Here is a 15,983-nt window from a genome sequence, read left to right on the forward strand (position 1 = left end):
CTCTGTGGGACTATTAGAGGTTAGGGGGCCTCTCCATTCCGGACAGCCTAGACAACATAGGTATCAGAGAGTCGGTGGTCACCAGGGACCCGGTGAGAAGGCCTGGGGGAATCGATGGTGGGGAAGCAGGACGAGGCTTCTCCCCTCAAGAAAGGCTTTCTGAGGCTATGATCCTCTGGGGACTCCTGGGCTCCTCATAGAGTGGAGCTGGCAGAGCAGGGCGCGGTCACTGCAGCCCCTCAGCGCCGCACGCTCTCCGAAGCCCGCCAGGGGGCAGCGCGGCGTCAGGGGCAGGGTGCGGGCACCGGCAGCATCGCCTTCACCTGTTCTGCCCGCCAGGGACCAGACTTCTAAGGCTTCCCAACCGGCGGGTCCCAGCGCACTCTCAGGAATCTGTGTGCTCCTTAGGGCTCCACCGCGACTCGTGGAGCCGGCCCCAGCCCGTGTCCCGAGGACCCAGGTCCCAGGTGGGCTCGTCTGCCGGCCCCGCCGCTGTCCCCCGCGGAGGCGCCGCGCCCGGGGCCGGAGCATCTTTGTCTGCGCTCTGCGTGCCCGCGCGGTCTTAAATCCCTTGAATCTCGGGGGTCTCTCCGGAAAGCGTTTCCGTCCCGGGGTGGCGGAGCGCGGGAGGAGTAGGGGGGCGGCCGGTGTGGCGGCGGCGAGGGCGGTGTGGGTGCGGGTGCTCCCGGGCCGCGCCGCGTGCACCCGGCAGAGGCGGCCCTGCGTGCCGTGCGCGGCGTCCGGGGCGCGCCCGCCGCTATCCAGCTTCCCGGGCTCATTAGCAGTCTCGGTGTGCGGCTCGGCGCGGGCTCACAAAGAGCTGCGGCGGCGCCCCGCTCTCGGCCTCGCCGACCCAGTCGGGGGTGGTGGCGCATCGCGGCAGCAGGTAAGCGGGGCCCGGGGCGCCTGAGTATTCGCGGCGGCAGCCTTGGATGCCCGGTTCCGCGTAGAGGGGGGGGGGCCGGGGCGCAGTGGGGGGCTCGGATGCTGTAGTCCCAGCGCTCCCTTTCGGACCCTGTAGGGCTCTGGACTGGCAGAGGGGCATCGTCGACAAGGCGGGCCGCCGCTGGGACCTGGGGGTGCTGCGGACCAGCGCCCCTCACTCTACGGACCCGCCGGACCCTCCCCGTCACTGACCAGCGGCCGGGCGCGGCAGGGACCAGCTGGAGGCTCGGTCATCAGGGGCTGGCTGTGCCGCGGCGAGGGGCTACCTGGCGCAGCCAGAGAAACTGGTCACTTGCTTGGGTCCCCCTATACTGGCCCGGCCGCTAGTCCGTTCTGGGTGGGGGGAGCTGCTTGGTACTGATACTAAGTCCCAATGCTGGGTGGCAACTCCGCTTCCAGGCAACCGATCATTGATCTGTACCCCACCCCCCTTTTCCCTTTATAATGAGGCCCGGGGGGGAGAAACTCAGTTAAAAATTCCACGCCCGGTATTCTCTGGGGGTGCGGTGGGGACATGCCCCTCGGCCTGGCTACTTCCTGTTGGCAGGCAGAGCTTGGCAAGGGGACTTGGGCATAGAGGATGAAGACAAACATTGATCCCAGGTTCTCCAAACCTTGTTTTTACTCTGGGCAGTATGGGCAGCAGGCCTTTATATGCCAAAGCCGTGGGTGAACTTCCCCTGAGTCCGGTAGGGATAGAAGTAGGTATCAATGGAGCTGTGCAAGGGCCTGCCTTGGCTATAAGGTGCCTTAGACGGAGCCTGCTAGTCTCAGACTTTACTTTCGGAGGACTTTAAATTCTTTGCTATCTATGTGTATGGGACTTGACAGAGGCCAGACTTAAATCCGAATTTAAATGTATCCAGTTCACCCTGGCCTTGTGCAGGGTGAAGTTCTTAAACCTGGCGTATTGTTCTTGGTCTTTCATCCCTAGGCTGGTTCGTCCCTGGTCTCTTAAGCCCCATGACCCCCCCCCCCCCATGGGTATTGCTTACCCTTTGAGAAAGGACAGTGATTTCAGAAACAAAGACCTGCAAGCTTTAAGGGTCCGAAGGAACAACTTTTTCTGAAGCACACAGATCTGCAGGTGCCAAGAGCCAATGGGCAATTTTCCCTTTGGGTCAGGGTCCCTCCAGTGAGGTGAGGCAGAGGTTTTCCTGGTCAGCAACAGCCTGGAGGCCGGTTGTCCTGCACTCTGATTGCTGAGTGGTCATAGCGGGCTGCAGAGGGTCTCCTGAGCTTCGGAACTCCAGGGCAGAGGGAGGGAGTGATGCAGACTTGGAATGTGCAGGGACTCTGAGCAGTGTGGAAGGCATTAGTGGGTAACTGGCGCTGGCTGTGAGCTGGAGGTTCTAACAGCCTTCCTCTCAACACCACCAACCCTAGTCTGCTTACCCTTGGGCAAGTCTCTGGGTGTAGCAGTGGGCCACCCCCAGGCTCTTCTCATCTCTGTGGTGGTAGAGAGCAGGCAGCCTCACCCCACGGCTGCATTTCCATGTCTAGGGTACTGGACTCCATTGAAGCAGTTGTAAGCAGGTGTGAGCCAGAGTCGTTTCTTGCTGGAAGGAGCTGCCATCGAGGACCGTTAGCTTTTGGTTGTCTCCTCTTGCCCTTGGGAGGCAACCCCAGGCCTCAGTGGTAGCTTGTGAACTAGTTTGCATTACCATCCCTACAATAGTTCTGAAGTACACCCCTATGGGTTTTTTTTTAAAATTATTGAATAAAATATTAGTTTCACAGTAATAATTGGTGGGGATGGTTTGTGAAATGGAGGTGCATAAATATCCAATTTGCCAACTGAGCTAAGAAATGCTGGATAAAAATAAAAGATAATTGTAAAAGACACCAATCACACCCCTGGAGGCTGAGAGGGAGCGCTAAAACACCTTGACTTTTCCTAGACAAAACTGAGGAACTCAGAGGCAAAACACATTTGATAGTGAAGTTGGCATCAACCAGGGCTTTGTTAGAGGTTGGGCAGTAGTCACTGAGGCCTGTTGGAGGGGTAGAATGCGGTAGTACCTAGACACAGAGGAATCCTGTAGCCCTCAATTTATCATCCACAATCTTCTCTTATCTCTGCTCTGAATATGTGGCTCAACAGGTAAGGGTCTCCCAAGACACCACTGTGTTCTTTCCGATCCTAGGAACATATGGGTGTGGAGGTTACAGGCAGCCCTCGCTGGCCTGGAGGCCCTTCCAGAGCAAATGGCACACACCTGCATACCCTGCCCTGCAGTCTGTGCCCTAGGTACGGTGACAGCCTGGGCCATGTGCCCTCTTTTCCTGTTCCCATTTCCTTGTCTTGCTGGTGGCCATGAGGACGAGAGACATGTAAGTCGCTGGTGGGGAGTGTGGCTGCTGGTTGGCAGGTAGGCATTCCTGACATAAGTTACACTTGACATGATGGCCCACAGGGCAGGGGCCAGAAGGGTGCTTACTCATTCCCTTGGAGGATGATTACTGGGTGACAGCTCTGAAAGAGGATCTCTCCTCCAACTTCTCCTCTCCTGTGCCTCCCCCACCAGCTGGGCTAGGGCCAGCAGGAGTCTCCAAGCAGCCTGCTGGCACAGGCTGAGTCAGCATCATGGGCACTGGCTTCTCGACTCTCCTGCAGCTGGTCCTCACTCTGTCCCTGTCCAGACCTTCAAGGGAGCCCAAAGAGGGCAACACCCTCAAGGTCATACTGTCAGACTCTGTGAAACTTCACCCATTGGTGGGCACTGCAGTTGGGCAACCCCATCTGTGCAGGTTGGCTTGCCCCCCCCCCACTTTTTTTAAACAGTTTTTTATGTGTGTGTCTGTGCACGCGCATGTGTGCATGTGTGTGTACACACGTGCACACACATATACTAACAGGTCAGAGGACAACAATCTATGGGAGTTGATTCTCTCCTTCTACCATATGGGCTCTGGGGATTGAACTCAGCTCATCAGATTTGGTAGCCTGTGCCTCTACTCACTGAGATGGCTTACTGGCCCTGGTTATCTTTGTGTGCTGGCCCTGGGGTTACCTAGGGTTGGACTTTGAGACTGGCCTTTGGTCAGATGGGGCAATGATAGTCTGTCTCACTTTCCTAAGTAGTTAGTGACTCCCTATTGCCTACCCCACACCTACATTCTTGACCTGATTTCCATAGTTCTCTCTCCCTAAGTGTGATCCCTCAAGGCTGCCCAGGGTCCCGGCAGACAGCCCTTACCTAATTTGCCTTTGTTTTTGACCACCCACCCTGTCACAGTATCCATCCTTGATGGTTTCAGCTAATGATTTCCTCTCTTATCCCTTGACCTCAAGTTGTTGGGCTTACTCATGCCTTTAGGCATTCACATCAGCTTTCTGGCTCTCTCAGATGCCTGCCTGTCTTGCTCCATTATTTATTCCATTGTCTGTTCATATACCAGCTCCCTGACCACCCTCCATACATTGGCATCACTTCTCCATTGTTAATGCAGCTTTGTGTTTCTTCTTAGCACCTTATACCCAGCACCCCCTCACACAACACACACACACACACACACACACACACACACACTGCTCATTGTTTATTGTCTGTCTCTTACACTTAAATGTAAAGACTGTTCACTTCCGTATCCCTAGCATCTAGAATTGTGCCTTGCACTCAGTAGATCCTCAGTGCTATCCTGGCATGAATGTCGATGACTGAACCCCAGAGGCATCATTATCTTTGCCTCTCCCTATAACTAGGGCTGGAACCAAGACATCTTCATGCTTGGATCCTGAAACCTAGGGCAGAAACTTGAGGTCAGTGACAGGCAGGACAGAGCTATAGTACTGCAATGTGCAAGCCCCCCCCTTTTTTTGTGGAGACCAGAAGGGGCTGTGGAGGTGAGGCTGATTCAGCCCAAAGAATGGACCTTCTGGTTTCCCACTGAAGGGCCTTTTGAATTTTTATTGGCTTAGATTGTATTCAGTCAGGCAGGCCCAGCTACCAGAGGTTCCTCTCCTCCATCTGGATATTTCTTTCCTTTTTCTTTTTTCTCTAATACTTTATTTGGTTCCCTGTCACCCTTCATTACATTTTAATACATGTGTGTGTGTGTGTGTGTGTGTGTGTGTGTGTGTGTGTGTGTGTGTCTGTGTGTGTGTGTGTGTGTGTGTGTGTGTGTGTGTGTGTACGTGTGTATGTACCTGTGTGTGCAGGAGCACATACCTATGCACATGTATTGAGGCTAGAGGACTCCTTGGGAAGGTCTTTCTTTCTACCTGAGTATATTAATCAGGTTGCTTAGTGGCAAACACCCTGACATTTTGAGCCATCTTTTGGATGTCCCCTGCCCTACTGAATGTTTCCAAACCCGTCTCATACCTCACATCAGACCCAGTGTCTCAAGGGCGCTCAGTTCTTGCCTGTCTATTGTGGACAGTTCTTGCTGATGGAAACCTTCTCTTGCCTAACTCCACGGCCCGTGTTCTGGCCTGGTAGCAAGAGCTGCCCTGATTTCCTGCAAGAGAGGATGAGATCTAGCATGACAAGAACTTGACTCCAGCCTGGCTGTACCTCTGTCCCTGGGGTTGTGTGCAACTCGTTTCTTACAATGTCTAAAGTTGTTCTGAGGCATGAATGCAAGCCAATATTGAATTGATGCAAGATTCTGTTATGATAGCCACGGCTTCATGGGGTGCCGGGGTGGCTTCAGGCCCATTGGGGCATTTTCTGTTTTGCTTGGGAGGTGAGGTTTGTGAGTTTCAGTGGTAGTCCACTAAGACAACCTAGCATAGAGGCTTCCTAAACTCTGCAGTACATTCCAAAGTCAGGTACAACTGTTGCTTTGTGATTGAAAGATCAAACAAGAGAGATAAAAGTATGTAGTTGAGATTCCCACACTGACTGACTCCAGAAGTGTTTTCTGGAAGCGGAAGCACCCCAGCATCTGAAGGTAGTTTGATGGGGAAACCAGCAGAAGTGAGTCCACATAAGACTGCTCTGTGTGCTGAGCTCTGGTTTGCTGTGCTTGCTGTTTTCTATGCTTTTCCTTCTCACTGGAAGTAGCTGGTGCTGTCTGACTCTGCAGGTGAGAGGCTGAGGACCAGGAAGTTTGGATTGGCCTGAGGGCTTGGTTGGGGGGAGTGTAGGCACATCTCCCTCCAGGTGTTTTTTTTTGGGATCATTTCCTGGGGTATGTATGTATTTATAAACTGGGTGAGCCCAACTAGGACTCGGGATCCTCCACCCCCAATGCACACAAGGTTAGTTTGCAGTGTGTGCTTGGACAATCTGTTTCCTGATGGCTGGGGAGTCAAGTGCCACAGGGATTAGGCAGAGGGCTGGGGGCCATTCAGAATAGCTGCCATTGCTGGGGCCCTGGGTGTTTTCCACTTTCCACTTGAAGTAAACATGGGTTCTTAGCATTTCTGGTCTCTAGAATCAATGGGAGAGAGACGTGCTTGGTCTGGAAGCATTCAGTCACTTCTGTACAAACCCAAATTAGTAAATGGCAGCTGGGAGAGTGATGCCGGCCTTTAGAATTCCCAGTTGATGTGAGTACATATATATATGTGTGTTTATGTGTGCATATGCTTTATTTTTGTTTCATTTGTTTGGTTTTATATTCCTGAAATTGATTCCCAGCAAGGGAGCACTAAATATGAATGACTCTGAACTGTTGTGTGCGTTGTTAATTTAAAAATATATATATAGTTTATGGTTTTCCCCAGTTGGTTTGATTAGCAATTTTCTTGAGGAATCCATTGTTTCCCAAACAGGAGAACCATCAATTGAGTGAGTGCATGCATTTAGGGATGATGGATTTCTCAGGTCTCTCTGATAGCAAGTGTGTGCATTGTTCACATAAAACACAGTTTATGTTTTTAGGTCTTTTGGTGTAGTAAGTGAGCCATGTGCTGGAACATCTGTCCATATTATCCAGAGCTGCTGACAGCTGTCATGGGTAGGGTGGAGCAGAGTGAGACATGTGTGAGGAGTCGGAAACTCAGGAACGTGGGCTTAGCCTTTAGCAGCTGTAGGCTGTCTTCGCTCCAGTGTGACTAGGCTTGTCCTGAGAGGGGCAGACACACCTGCACCACTGTCCTCACTGGCCAGAGAGTGATGATGATGAGGAAGTAGAATATGGATGCACGCACACATCCTCAGTCAGTGTGGTCATAGGTCGGGTGTGCATGTTCAGGTGTGTGCACCTGTGTGCCATCTGGATGCATGCACACATTCCTCAGTCAGTATGGTCATAGGCCGGCTGTGCACGTACAGCTGTGTGCACCTGTGTGCAATCTGGATGTATGCACACACTCCCCAGTCAGTGTGGTCATAGGTCAGGTGTGCATGTTCAGGTGTGTGCACCTGTGTTGGTCATAAGTCGGCTGTGCATGTACATGTGTGTGCACATGTGTGCAATCTGGATGTATGCAAACACTACTCAGTCAGTGTGGTCATGGGTCAGGTGTGAATGTACAGGTATGTGCACATGTGTGCCATCTGGATGTATGTACACATTCCTCAGTCAGTGTGGTCATAGGTTGGGTATGCATGTTCAGATGTGTGCACCTGTGTCCAATCTGGATGTATGCACACATTCCTCAGTCAGTGTGGTCATGGGTCAGGTGTGAATGTACAGGTGTGTGCACCTGTGTCCAATCTGGATGTATGCACACATTCCTCAGTCAGTGTGGTCATAGGCAGGGTGTGTGCATGAACAGGAGTGTGCACATGTGTGTGTTATCTCTAACCTACCTGCCAAGTCTCTGATAACTGGTGCCACCTTGTGCCCCGTAGCTGGTTCTGGTTCTGGTTCTGACTGGTGGCCGTGATAGCTGCTGTTTGATTAACGGATGGGTGGGCTGATTCTGGCTGTTGGTCCTAAATAGATCTTGAGCCCCAGAGGCAGGAGTAAGTCTGTCTTGACATCTGTTTCTCCAGGGAATGGCACTGAGTATGGTCAATTTTCTTATCCCACATCTCTGCTAGATGCCTCACTTTGTGGTAAAGATTCCCCTGGGAACATTTTTGTTCTTTGAGTGCCAGGGCACTACAGCTTGTGTATGTGTGTTGGGGGGAGGGGGGCTGCCATTGGTTCTGGGGCCCTGTTTTTGTGATGTTTTGGGTTGGAAACTACCAGTCTTGATTTACTCTTGGGAATTAGCAGATTTTAGCTTTGAAATTAATTCCATTTCTATCAAGAACTGATTTTCTTCTTGATCGCAGGCAGACCTTTGCCTAATCAGCTGCCATGGTGGGGGCTGCTACACTTGAGTTGCTGTTCTCCAGGGCAGGGTCCCCCCAGCTTACATTGATCCCATGTGGAGGGCTGTTTTGAGAGGGCCTGGACTGGCAATGTTTCTTGCCTCCATGTTTTGTGAAACCATGCCTTTAGTCCCTGTATATGTCATTTGCTTTACCCATCATATGCCATATTTATTTAGTAAAGGAAGTGAGAGAGAAGGAGGTTTCTGGGCATTTAAAAGTTAGCCCCTGACCTAGCCATTATCATTTACTGACTGGATATACAGGGACTTGTCAATGCTCAAATTGAGGAGTCAGTTGAGGAGTCAAATGCTTTACTTTAGTTGCCCCTAAGTCCCTTTGCTGAGGGCTCCATCCATCCATCCATCCGTCCGTCCGTCCGTCCGTCTGTCCGTCCGTCCATCCATCCATCCATCCACGCCCATCCATCCAATGGACATTTGCTGAGTACTTGCTGAGTCTGTCTTTCCTGTTCCCTATTTAGAGCCAGGTGACGTTGGCATGGGATGGATTGGGTGTGGTGAGGTTGCTGGAGAGTGTTTCATGGTACCAGAGCTCAGTCCTAGTTTTAGGTCCAAGCTCTTCCCTGGGAAGCACAAGCTAGGAGGAGTGGGAGTGCCAGCTCTGGTGGGACTCTTCCCAGACCCCATTCTAGAGAAGGGGCGGCCAAACTTGCCATTGTGGAGCAGAAGGGCCATGGGGAATCCAGGGCACAGGGAGGGCCTAGTTTTCCGGCATTAGGATGATACAGTTTGTGTAGGTCAGGGCCCAGATGGGTGCACGATGTTTATGGGTCCCGACTAATAGGTCTGGAGCTGCCTTGAGTGGTCCTGAGGGATTGGGGATAAAGCAGATGTAATGATCACAGTGTAGTTTGCTGAGCAAGCTCTAGTGGGCTTTCTGGAACCATGCTCCTAGGCCTAAGAGTAGGATCATGGGTAAATGACCATGAGAGGCATTATGATGGTCACATCCACAGGAGACACACAGAGAGACACAGGGAAGAATAGGGGTCATGTAGGGGCATGGGGCCATGTCGAGGTTACCAAGAGGGATTCTTTGAGGATATAGGAGAGGGTTGGGCTGGAGTCCCCTCCCTCCCCAGGGTGCTCTAGGGGAGGCTGTGGCTGCCGAGTCCCAGCCTCACAAGCACGAACATGGATGTTTAATTTCACCCTTTAGAGATTTATAGGCTTGCTAGATTAAATTGCCCCTGCTCTTCCACAGACACGACAAGGCCTATGACAAACCATACATCACATTATTAATTTGCTCACACAGAGTTAACCTGTTCAGCTTTGCTTGATTTACTCTAGGCAGGGCCCAGGCCCTAGGAAATACATTTCCAGTTGTCTGCTAAGAGGAGGTGGCTCTCAGGACAGACTTGCAGTGGGACGTATCAGCTGAGCCCCTCTTGGTCTGCACACAGCCAGCCTTGGCCTCGCTGGGACACAGGTCACTATTTCCTGGGGTCCCAGTAGCTTTCCGGCTGCTGCTGCTTCTGGGCTGGCTGTGGCACAGACTTGGGGCAGGGCAGGGCAGGGCTGTGGTTATCGTCAGATATCCTGAGCCCCTCTGTTGGGTGGGAGCTGAGTTCCCAGCCTTAACAACATGGCAGGCAGTGAGAAGGTGATTGAGTGTCTCCTTTTTTAGCCCAGAGACCCGAGGGCTATGGCTTTCACTTCCCCTTCCCCTTCATTTTCTGATAGATGAAGCAACTGTTACTCTCTTGGGGCTCATGGGTCAGAAACAGCTCTCCCTCCAGCATGCCAGGTATCAGCAGAGGTGCCCATCTTCGGAAATGCAGGCAGCCTGTTTTATGCTGTGGCTCAGGGTGGAAGTATAGGACCCTGTTCTCTCTCACGAGGCTCATGGTACCCCTGCCACCCTTCATGACCTCTTTTACTCCCAGGTACCATACCTGGGAGTGGCCTGCTGGTGGTTGGAAATCACAGCTTGAAAGGGAAGCTGCCCTAGACCGTGGTGGGGGCACCCTGTGTGCAGACCTTCTCAATGTCTTCTATCAGACACTCAGGTTTCACACTGCAGTTCACATTGACTGAGTCTCCAGTCCACCTTCTTTCACAGCGTGGTGTAGTTAACGTCTCACAGGCCACTGTAGAACTGTTTTACTGACATTACTACCTTGCTGTGCCCACGTGGGGGTAACTGCACTGCTTACCCACACTTGGTTCTAGATATGGGCCTTTGCTGTGCTGACTCGGTCAGCCATGCCTGTGGAACCAGGAAAGATCCACCAAAGTCACACATGTCTGGGAAATGCAAGCAGAACTTAGTCTCATAGTGGCCTTCCCTCACCTGAGAGAGATTAGCTTTGATTTCCAGGTTTAGGTGAAGGCTGGCTTTTGTCCTATTTACCCCGTTCCCCACAACAATCAGTGTGCTGTCATTTCTGTTTTTTACTGGAAGCCATCCAAACTGATGGAGATCTGGAGTCCACTACAGGTATTTATTTTCTAGAGTTAGTGCTAAGTGATTGCTTGGACCTTACATTCTAGGCCTTGGCACCTTGATTTTTTTTTCTTTTTCACACACATCTTTAGTGAAATATGTTTTAACAAATACTTAAAATCCAACAATGTACTGTAACAATCTACCAGAAAAAAGGCAGACAACCACACAGGGAAAGTGATAGAGGATGTTATGTGTGCATGCTTGTGCACACACATGTGCATGCACACACACACACACACACACACACACACCCCACAGCAGAATTTATAGACAGAAAGGTTCTGGGCTCTGTCCAGCTATCAGGAGATGCAAAGGAAATCATAGCTGTAATGTACCCCACATTCACCAGGCTAGCTCTGATCAAACACAGGCAATGATAGGCTGTCAAGAACTGGAATTCTAGATACTGATTAGGTATAAATCTTCACAACTGCCTGAGGAAGGTACCTCATAGTATCAGCTAAAGTTAAACTCCCATGTTCAGCTTCCCAAGCAATCTCAGTCCCAGCAAATGTGAAGTGTGTACAAGAGCCCCAGACATTTTCATACCCTAATCCCTATGGATGTTGCCTTCAGTTGCCTACAAACTGATTAAGGATTGTAGGTGAGAACATCCTGGATTCTCCAAGTAGGCCCTGAATACCACTCTAAGTGTCCTTATAGGAGAGTCAGAAGGAGGCTGGCCACAGAAAGAAAAAGGCAACATGCCCATGGAGTCAGAGATCCTTCCGATGTAGCTGCAACTTAAGGAATACCAGCACCTGCAAGAAACTGGATGAGGCAAGGGACGGAGTGTCTCCAGGAGCCTGCTGTTGAGGAGTGTCATGGCCCTGCTGACACCTGAATGTCTACCTACTGCAGCAACGAGAGCTGCAAGAATGTCACATGTGCTTTAAGCTACTCAGTTTCGTGATGATTCGTAATAACAGTCACAAGAAACTAATACATATGCCAAAAGGCACACACAGGTGTCCACAGCTGCACAGTGATGATTGTCAGCCTGCAAACAAGCCAGATAACCATCGGCAGAAGAACGGATGAGGACGCCAAGTGCTATTCTCATGCAGAATACAGGACCGTGCGCAGGGAGTAGAGAATCTACAAGTGGGTGCTATGGGACAGAGGAGCCTTTCCCCATGATGCTGAAAAAGTCCTAGATCCTAGAGCCTATGCTGCGTGTGTCGTTTGACATGACATTCAACAGACAGCTTCCTCCATGTCAGGCGCTGTCCTTGCAGATGGCAATTAGAGGTCACATAGGATGGAAATGGACCTCCTTCAGGGGCTGCCAATGTTCCACTTATGATATAGAACTTTCTGTCCACATATAGTATTTCAATAAGAAGTTTACATTAGAGCAGTATACCGCTTTGAATTTTTCCTGGAGAACTTCAGTTGACTGACTGCTGGATTATTTTACTGCTAAAATGATGATGTTTAATGTGAGATCACTAAAATTTTCCATCACAATGAATGCTCACTCATATTTAGACACAAACTGTATTTTGAGAATGGGATCAAGGTAGGCAGACCCAAGCAGCATGCTGAGACACTTTCAGATTTAGTTGGTATGGATATTAACTTAGACAATATGAGCTTCTCTTCCTGCACATAGCAGAAGTTTTGGTTTGATGGGCATCCTCCAAAGGCCAGCTTTGTTTTATTTTATTTTTAAAAAGAGAACCAGACCCGATTAACCCAAATGTCAAGGCATCAGAGTGGTTCCACTGAGTGGGAATCCAAAGGCCTGAAGAAGAGCAATCAGGTAGGCAATGCATGGACAGCTCCCCACATTCTTGCAGTCTGTGAAGCCTAGACAGAGGTTCCCTTTAGACAAGGGCCCATCACTCCTGGTCCCCAGAGGTGCTGGCCCTCTTGGTTGCTATCTCTCCCTGGCATGACCATCCTTCTACCCATGGACTCCATGTTGGCTTTTTGTTGCTATGATGAAATTCCCAAGATAATCCATGAAGTAAGAGGAAAGAAAATTGAGTTTGGGTCATCGTTCCAAAGGTTTTACTTTGTGTCCCTGGGCCCTGTCACTTTCAGCTTGGGGCAGCATGTGGCATAGGAGCAGTGGAGGAGGCAAATGGCCCATGTGATGGTGGCTAGGAAGCCGGGAGAGGAAGGGCAGTGGTGATGTCATGATGGGTATGAAGTTCCGTGTCTCCTCTAAGAGCGTGCCTGCAGGCCTGCCTCCCACTAGGCCCCACCTTTTAAATCTCATCATAGGCATTTGGGGGACCACCTCTACCCATCCAGCCAAGCAATATCAAACTCCTCATTACTCCGGACTTTGCTTCAGCCTTCCTAGTGTTGTCCTTAGTTCTCATGTGCTAGCTGTGAGCCCACAAAGACATGGCCATGACTGTAGAGAATATTCTTGCCAGCTCTGGCCACCCTGGCCTCACAGGCTCATGCTGGATGGAAGGAGTACCACTATGGCCATGGGTCATTTACCCCTTTGTGGAGTCAGCCCCCTGGGGGCTGTTGGAGGCTTTGTGTTTTGCGTGTCCATACACTTTGAGTGGCTCACCATGTACATAAGCTTGCTTCTCCCTTTACATCTTGTGAGGAAGGCACAGCTCAGTGGGCTGGCTGTTCATGGTGCCAAGGTTTTGGGATGGAGATGCTTCTGTGTGTGTGTGTGTGTGTGTGTGTGTGTGTGTGTGTGTGTGTGTGTGTGTGTGTACACCTGGTCAAGGTACCTGCACAGCATTCTGCTCCAGGCTAGAAGAGGAACTCCAGGCAGAGGAGCAGTGGGAACAGAGATGTCTGGTGCTGGGTCAGTCCTGCTCTAGTTAAGGACGGACAAGAAGATGGGAGTCAGGGTCGAGGGTAGCAGAAGCAGAGTCTGTGTTTTTGCCGGGACTTGACCTTGTGCCATAGGTCCTCATAGCTCTCCTCCCTGGCCTCTCCCAGCCTGGCCTGGGTTCTCCAGACTCCTTGGACCCAGTGGATAGCATTGCTCTGGGTCAGGATGGTAACAGGTACCATTGTCTGAGTGTGAGCTCATGGGCCTAAGCTTTGTAAGTTCATTGGATGAATCTTTAGGAAATGTGCCGCCACCCTCCTAGGTGCTCTAGAGGGTCTCATGTGTCAGTCCTGGTTGCAGACCCTGGGTCCCTGTATTGTTGATGATCCCTCACACCTGTTTCAACTGAGCTTCCACGTGTCCTCTTGTTGTTGTTTCCTATCACCTTGACCTTGTGCTGCTGTGGTGTGTCTGGTGACACTGTGACTATGCTGTGGTGTGTCTGGTGACACTGTGACTGTGGTTATTGTGCTGTGGTGTGTCTGGTGACACTGTGACTGTGGTGTGCTGCTGTGATGTGTCTGGTGACACTGACTGGAGACAATGTACACTCACTTTCAGTACTTCTCCAGATGTGATGATGGATTAGCTGGGCACTCATTTGGTGTGCTTTGACCCCAGTATCCAGCAGATTACATTTGCATCTTGTTTTCCTATGTGCGATGTCTCATCTCATCTATGATTTTTTGGTCACTGTGCAAGGACTTCTTGAATGTCAGTCTCTTCAGAACTGAATAGCTGCTTGGTGGAGAGGAAGTCTCTTGCCTCCTTACCTTCATAAAAGCTATGGATGCCTCTTTATATTGTCAATTGGCATGTCTTTCTTTGCGTTTACACTTTCCATTCTCCTGACCATAGCTGGGGATGCTCACTGACTCTCAGCAACCCACACTTTGCCTTGAGTTCTGTAACTGGTCAATAAAAATGATGTTTTCTCAATTTATATACCTGCTTTGCCACACTGAAACCCGAGGACCAGGCATAGCTCTGCCTCAGCATCCTCTTCTGGAGGTGTTTCCAAAAGATGTGCATGAAATAAGGTGACAAGAGTCACTCTGTGTCCCTGGCTTCACTTTGGGCACTCACACATAGCCCTGGTATCAGAAAGTACTATAATTTAGTCACTATGTCCTGAGGCTCAGAAAGAGCTTCTATGTGGTCCACCTGGAGAGGCAGAATATTGGGTTGCTACTCCCCAGGTCTGGGACCTGGGGCTGTCTGTCTTTGAGCTCGAACATCTGGAGCCCTGAGGAGCCAGCCTACACAGAAGGCTTCACAGCTCTCTTCCTGAGGACATGTATTCACTAGAGTACCTGCTTGTGTTGTGGATGGTCTTCTACTTCTAGAGAGCCTGATGTTGCCTTGACCCTGCTGGGATTTTATAAGCAAGACACACACACACACACACACACACACACACACACACACACACACACACACACACACACACACAGGTACACTCACACATACTCCCCCGCTCTCTCACATATACATACTCTCACACACATTCCCCCCCCAATACATGTACACACACATACATACACATATTCTCTCTCACACACATTCCCCCCTCTCTCTCACACACACACAAATGTAAACAGACATACATACATACACTCTCTCTCATACACATCCCGCCTCTCATACACACACACTCACACATACACACACTCTCTCACCCCCCCCCACTCTTTCACACTTGCATACTCCCCCCACTCTCTCACATATACACACAGTGTGCCAGAACTGAAATGTAGAAAGCAAATTCTCTGAGTTCATTTGTGCCTTCTGTCTTAGGTCTCCTGCATCTATCTGTGTGGAGATCCTTGATCAGAGAAAGAACCCTTGTAGTTGAGTGACATTCTACACACTACCTCCCTAGTAGTCTTTAGGCGTGTCTAGGTCAGCAGTTCTCAACTTGTGGGTCTCGACCCCTTTGAGGCTCACACAGCAGATATTCTATGTACCAGATATTTACATTATGACTTATAACAGTAGTAAAATTACAATTATGAAGTAGCAACGAAAATAATGTTATGGTTGGGGGTCAGCACAACATGAGGAACTGTATTAAAGGGTTGCAGCTTTAGGAAGGTTGAGAACCGTTGGTGTAGGTCATTGTAAGGAAAGTCTAAGCAGCTGTCACAGCCATGAGGAGGCAGATGGCTGGGTGTGATGTGGTGTTCTGGATAGGGTCTTGGAACAGAAAAGGGACATTTGGGGAAACTGAGGGAAGGAGAAGCAAGTGTGAACTTCTTTAGTTATAAGGGACCAGTCTTGCTTCATCCACTGTGATCAGCATTTTGCCGTTTTCCTGTAAGTCAGTCTCAGCCTTCCAAAACCATAGAACCGGGGCTGGGGAACTGGCTGATGGGGCAGCACACTTGCTGACAAGCAGGGACAAACATGAGCAAGCATGGGGATCCAGCACCCCAGCGGCCACTTGTCACCTTTGCCCCTGAGAGGCGGGGGCTGGATCTAGCCAAATCAGGGAGGATCTCTCTATGAGGTAGAAAGTGAGTGGAAACACA

At 50.5% G+C, this 15,983-nt stretch overlaps 1 protein-coding gene across 5 annotated transcripts in view; it reads left to right on the forward strand.

The window, feature by feature from the left end:
* Positions 1-284: 284 nt before the first annotated feature.
* Positions 285-15,983, forward strand: part of Apba2 (amyloid beta precursor protein binding family A member 2) — a 228,069-nt gene continuing 212,370 nt past the window's right edge. For all 5 annotated transcript variants that reach the window (XM_036184669.1, XM_036184678.1, XM_036184652.1 and 2 more), the window contains exon 1: positions 285-467. The gene's annotated coding sequence lies outside the window, so the exon portion shown is untranslated. The remainder of the gene's footprint in view (positions 468-15,983) is intronic.

The sequence above is a fragment of the Onychomys torridus genome, chromosome 1 (genome assembly GCF_903995425.1).
Source record: "Onychomys torridus chromosome 1, mOncTor1.1, whole genome shotgun sequence".
In the NCBI taxonomy this organism is placed as follows: Eukaryota; Metazoa; Chordata; class Mammalia; order Rodentia; family Cricetidae; genus Onychomys; species Onychomys torridus.